The following is a 6905-nucleotide window of genomic DNA, read 5'->3' as shown; positions in this document are numbered from 1 at the left end:
TATGGCACATGCTCACAGGTTTGGGATTAGAATGTGGGCATTATGGGGCATCATTATTTGTATGCTACACTCTCACTCATGGAAACTAGCAATGCTTCATAGCACCTTCAGGTTCTCCAAAGTCTTGTAAGAAATTCTGTTTTCTTTTCCTTAACCCAGAGGGCCCCAAACCTATTTCCATTTACTCTTTATTTCCAAAAATACCTGCTCTTACGTGGAACACAGCTTAAGAAATGGAAGACTAAAATAATTTCAGCTTTGTGAATTTAATATCTGTGATCTTATTGCCACATTTCAACCCATCCTTGGTTAATGGGACAGGAAAGGGCTCAGAATGGGCTCTGGTACTTTTCTTATAAGAGTGACTTTGGGCAAACCATATAAAATTACAAAGCCTCAGTTTCTTCTTCTGTGAAATGGAGATAAGGATGAACTGCTTTGTGGGATTGTTATGTGGATTTGAGGCAACAATATGTGAGAAATTTCCATATAAATTGTAGAAAGTCAAATGACAGTTTCAATATCCTAGGATAAATAAGCTGCCATACAATATAGTTGCAACCAATCTTCATAATAATTTTCTCCACCTACCTCCCTTATGCAGTTGATTAGTTATAGTAACTTTTATTTTGAGATATTCTAGAAGCTTTGAATATTCTTGATTGTTGGTTTTAATTATGGGACTTTTAAAATCTAGGTACCAGGAATCTGCAATATACAAAAAATACTTATATGTGTTGAATCATCTTATCCTTTGTGGGATTATTTAGAAAGTGTTTTTCAGGGGATCTCTGGGTGGCTCAGCGGTTTGGCATCTGCCTTTGGCCCAGGACATGATCCTGGAGACCCAGGATCGAGTCCCACGTCGGGCTCCCTGCATGGAGCCTGCTTCTCCCTCTGCCTGTGTCTCTGCCTCTCTCTCCCTCTTTCTGTGTATCTCATGAATAAATAAATAAAATCTTTTTTTTAAAAAAAAGAAAATGTTTTTCATTGCTGATTTCATTCTTCTTCTGAACCATGCTCACTCCCAGGCTTTTTCTTATTTTTATTGGTATCTACCCATAGATCTACCCATAGACTACAAATGAGTTTTAAATGAATTGTAACTACTGTTTAGGATAACCTTCACTCATGCTTATTTCTATTTTGAGTATGTGGCAGTAATTTTGATTGTTCACACATGTTCCATCTCTTTTCCTCCCATACATGTGGTAAGTTAGTAGCTCCCCCTCCCTTGTGAACTTAGGCAGAATTTGCACATCTTGCTTTGGTCAATAGAATGTAAGTGGAGGAGACCTGTGTCACTTCCAGGTGAGAACTCTAATAGCCATCATGCAGGTCAGCGTCTTCCTTCTGATTGTGTTAGAGCCTGTGAATATGAATAGTATGTTTAAGACAGTGCTATCTCAGCCTGTATCTCCAAAGAGAAAGAGTTCTGTCTGTTGAACCCACTTTGGACTTGGGTGTGTGTGAAAAATACGCTCCATTGCATTACACTAAGATTTTGGTGCTCTCTTTATTGCAGTTTAACCTGGTTGAAACAATCTAGAATCCTTTAATGGATCCCGTTACCTTTAAGCATATGAAAGTATATATGTGAAAGTTCTTGGTAAACTATAAAAAGTACTGGAAAAGTTCCCTTTGTTACCATAGAGACAGCTCAGAGCTAAAGCAATAGGGAAATTTGCAAGGAAAATAGAAAGATCATGGGATTTGGATCAGATGACCTGATCCTAGTCCCACCTTCATTCTTATTCACCTTTTATATAAATTTTATAAATTGAATAGCATAAAACATTACTGAATTTTTAAAAATATCATCCGTACCTAGGAAAGTGATTCATAGTGTGTGGAAGGATTCTCACCATTAATTACCATAGCCTTGTAAAGACATAGTAAAATTTTACTTATTCTCTGAAATTGTTTACTAAGTAATAGCAATGAAATTATTTATTGAGTCTTCTTCTCCTCCCTTTAGACCTTTTGATTAAAACCTGTTTTGATTAAATAAAGCATCTCTTGGGATTGATCTGTGACCAGATGGCTGCTGCCTCCATTACTTGGTTTAGGGGGTGCCAGTGAAGAGAAAAGAAGTACCTTGGAAATGCAAGTATTTCCTGAAGAGGAAGCCACACTAGTAAACCCTAAGCCCGAGTGCAAATGACAGATATTGGCGTCATTCCTAGGAGCCACTCTGTACTGGGGTTGGGGAGTAGCAGTGACATCTTGGTGGATGAAGGAGGAGCATGAAGTTGAAGTTGCTGGGCATCTAGACTTTCAAGAAGCTGCGGTGACAGTGCTTGGAGTGGGGAGCAGAAAAGCTCCAGAGCTCCAGAGTGAGTAAAGGGAAAGAAGAGTTGAATTCTAGAAGACAAGCTTCCTACTCTGAAAATTTGCCTGGGGCCCTCCTAAGTGCCCCTGAGCTGTAGCCAGACATAGGAGACAATTATTGATATTATAGCTTGCTTCCTCTAATCCTCTCTATCATCCTTTGGCTCTGTGTTCATTAGCAGCTCCCAAGAGGCACCCTGTCTGCTTACCTGTCATGGCCACTTTGGGGAACTAAAAAGGATTTGGAGACAGTGGCAGCTTCTATCCTTTCTCAACAAGGATGATATTTTTTTGTCCCTGTCCTCCTATCAAGCTTTTTTTTTTTTTTTTTTTTCCTTAATTGCATTAGTAAGCTAAGTACAAATAGTAGAATGATGGGCCTTGGAGTCAGATGGTCGTTCGAATGGCCAGGGCTCTAGTCTCACCTCCATCAATTACTTATGATGGCAACATACTTAAGCATTTTTTTAAAGCCTTAAATACTGCTTCCATCTAATCACATTATACATAATGTTCAGAATGGTTCTAATGGTGAATTCCTTATAAAGACATACTGGAAATTAGGTCTTGGATTTTTCTTCCAGTAACTCTCAACCTGCCAGAGAGTAGCATTTGAATTTAATATTACACGTTCTGGCTCACTGAGAAGGTTAACATCATGACAAAGTTCTAGCAATTATTTATAGACATGTGGGGGGAGAATTGTGTGGGTCTCATGGTGATTCCATCTGTTACAGGAGGTCCAAATGGACAAACAGGTATAGATAGTGTGGGTGAATTCCTCTGCAGTTGGCACCCTTTCCCTTGTGTTTTCTGTGGGTTTCACCATACAGAGTGTTGCAAGCATAGCGTCTACTTATGAGGAGGGACTTAGGATATAAGCCTTGTCTTTGTTTTTATTTTTTTTCCTTTATCATGATGAAAAGTAAGAATCCAAGGGTTGGCTACTCCAAATGCCTCATAGTTTAATGAAGCTAAATTTTGGCCAAACCTCTATTGAGTGACTGTGACAGATTAAGGATGGATATAAAATATTTTTGACATTCCTTCCCTTGACAGGAGAGATCTATTTATCCTCTCCTTGAATCTAGGATGGTTTGTGACTGCTTTGACCAATGGCATATGGAAAAATGATATCATTCAAGAGTCAGATGTTTAAAAGAGGTCTGGCAGCTTCTATGTTGCTCTCTTGGAAGCCAGCTGCTAGGTAGGTAGGGAAACTATCTTGAAACAATCACTTTGTAAGAATCCCAGGCCACATGACTGAATCCCAGAGAATAAGACATCATGGAGAAAGAATGAGGGAAGCAAGAAGGAAAGAGAGAAGGGGTCGGGGATGTCAAGGAATCTTGACAATATACAGTAAAGAGGTGAATCTTGAAAGTGGATCCTTTAGGCCTAGCCACTAGCTAATGCTATGTGGATCAGAGACCAATCACCAGCCAAGCTCATTCTGAATTTCTGACTGATAAAATTATAACCAAATGAAGTGGTTGTTCTAAGTCATTGAGGTAATTTAAGTTTGGGGTAGTTTGTAATGGGATAATAGATAACCTGATAAATCAGCTTTATTATCCTAAGGTTGGTCATTTTTTAAAATTTTAGGATTTGTTTTTACCCTTAATTCCTTGGGAATGGCTATTCCATTTGAATTAAGAGAATATTGGACTTCTTCACATGTTGTTTCAAGTAGTCAAAGGGTCAGTGTCTCTAGGAACCCGAGGTAGCAGTAGGAAAATTAGGGCAGCTGCAGAGAAGAGAGAATATGAGGAGAATAAGAGGAGCCAGAGTAAAGGACACAAGGTCTGAGAAATGTTTGATGTGTCACTATCCTGTCCTGGGCACTCTGACCACCACACCAAAGCATCTTATTGCTTGAGGTATATGAGGGTCTGATGAGCAGCACCCATTCCTAAAATCTGGCTTATATCTGTCTCCTTCCATAATGTGCTTGGCCAAGTGGTAGAGCAGAATCTATAACTTTATGCTCTTCTTCCTTTGGAAAGTCCTTCCTACTCTTTTTTAAAAAAACCCAATCACTTCTTACCTATCATGTGAGACAGCTCTGGAAGACCTCCTCCAGGCTTATCTGGATGCTCTTCCTTCTTTGTGCTCCCATAGCAACCTGAGCTCACCTCTGTCGTTTAAAATGCCATATTGAATCATTTGCCGATGTTTTGGTCATTTCCGGGAATGGCAGATTTCCCTAGGGCAGAAAACATTTCTTGTTTATATCAGTGTCTACCAAGTGTATAGAAAGGAATTTGGAACTTCGGTGCTCCATGAGCATTTCATTGCACAGAACTGAAGGGAATCATCTTGTGCGGAGGTCGTTTCTTTGGTGATTTCTAAACTATTGAGCACATTATGCTAAACGAGCCAAGTCAGACAGAGAAAGACAAGTACCGGATGATATCACCTATATGTAGCATCTAAAAGAATTAAACCTGTATAAAACAGTAAAATGGTGGTTATCAGGGGATGGAGGGGTAAGAATGATGGTGTTTAAGGGTACAAACTGTTAATTAGTAGTAAATAAGCATAGAGATCTAATGCACAGTACAATGACATAGACAATAATACTGTACTATAATTGTATACTGTTGTGATAAATGCCACTATGTAGGCCACCATATTACAGTATATAAATGCATCAAAGTAACACACTATAAACTGTACGCTTACACAACATTACACATCAAATTTATGTACAGACAAACAAGAACTGTTGATGTTGAGACCAGGGGAGACCTGCCTTTTGAGAGCAGGTAGGCTTTCCCTGAAATCAATTCTAACTACAGACAACTAATTCTCTTTCCCTCCTTCTCACCACCCCTCTCCCCTCATTTTCTGGCAGCTTGTCTTTCTGTCTTCGTGGGGCTGTAGCCTCGCACACACCTACCCTGAACAGGAATGATTTAAAGGTGACTTAGGAACCTTTCTGTCTCCTTTCCCTGTCTCTCTTCTTGCTTGCTCCTTTCATCTCTTTCTGTAGGATGATTTTTCCCTATTTTATTCCTTTGTTTTCATAATGGTTCACGAGGAAGTAAGACTGGTCATTTGCTCCTCCTCAGCTTCTTCAGTGAGGGTGGAACAGCACGGGAACCCTCAGGCTCTGATTCAGCAGAGACTGGTCTCCATTTCCTCAACTATAAAAAAGGCAGGATAATTAAATAGCTCCCAGACCAGTTAATGGGATAGAAGCAAACTTGAAGTGAAATGGTAGGTGTCAAAGCACTTTGCGAAGTGAACGGATATATAAATATTTGGTGCATCGTGTGAGTTCAGCTGGTCTCTGCCTATCACTATCTAATTGTGTAATTGACCCCCTACTACTCACCTAGTGTTGTTTCTGACCACAAATCCTTGAAACAATTAAGTCTGCATGTTAGATTTGTCTTCAAGGATTTCTAAGGCCTGCCACTGTGGCATAATGGACAGAACCAGAGAAGCGGAAGCAGTATTTGATGAATGTACTATAATTGCTCTTTGGTATGACATAGTAATAGGAAAATTCATATAATTGACAATGTAAAGGCCCCTACTGTTAGCAGCTGCTTTAAATTTAATGGAGCTGAGATTGTTAATAGTCTTTTCTTCACAGGGGTCTTTCCTTTGGCAGCCATAGCATAAAGCAAGCTTGTTCCATCCTTTGCACTTTCCCTCCAGGCCCACAACCCAGCTCACTGTGACAGGAGATGATAGGAAATAGGTCCATTTGCACTTTGTCGTCTTGTCTTAATTATCTGGTGGAACCATTGGTGTGTGATACATGGCATTCCCTCTGTGAGACTTCTCCTTATGCAGTGTGATGTTATAGAAGGACAGTTCTGGAACTGAACCAGGGATATACCACTTACTAGCTGCAAGGTTGGGACAAGTTCCTTAACCTTTCTAGGCTGTAGTCTCTTTAGATAATATGAAAACTAAAACCTACATATTGTAAAGTGACTAGCAGAGGGCATGGAATGTGCATACTAAAGGTCAGCCTCTTGTTTTCTTTCCATCCACCATACCAGATTTCTCAAATTAGCTAAATTCTTCTGTCCTCACTCTCTGGTTTGCCATCTTTCTCATCAAAATGACATAGCAATCTGACTCTGCACTACAAAATTCCTTAGAGCAGTTTCCCCTTTCCCTACAAGGGCTACTTTGTCTTACCAAACAACCAACATGGGTCTTAGTCTGTAAGAAAACTGTGGAAGGTTTAGCATAGGCGAGTCCAATTGCTAGAGACTTGGGGTTATTACTGTGGATTAGGTTTATTGGCATAACACTGCTAATAGGTGCAAACCAAAGCCAGAGTAAAGTATAAGTAATTCTACTTAGATGTAGATGTATTGATGTATATCTTTTAAATGAAAAACATGAGATTATAAAATTGTGTGTGTGAGTGTGTATGTGTCTAAGACAAAAAAGGAGGGTGGATGGGAGGTAGACAGGGAGGAAGAGAGGAGGATTCTGCTGGGGCTCAGGTGCCTGCAGAAAGAAACATATTTGGCTCAGGTTCTCCCTAGGCCTACCCTAATTGTTCCCCCGACTAGAGATAAAGTTTCTTCCTTTCTTTGTTTGTT

The sequence above is a fragment of the Vulpes vulpes genome, chromosome 1 (assembly GCF_048418805.1).
Source record: "Vulpes vulpes isolate BD-2025 chromosome 1, VulVul3, whole genome shotgun sequence".
In the NCBI taxonomy this organism is placed as follows: Eukaryota; Metazoa; Chordata; class Mammalia; order Carnivora; family Canidae; genus Vulpes; species Vulpes vulpes.
This window is presented reverse-complemented; position numbering follows the sequence as displayed.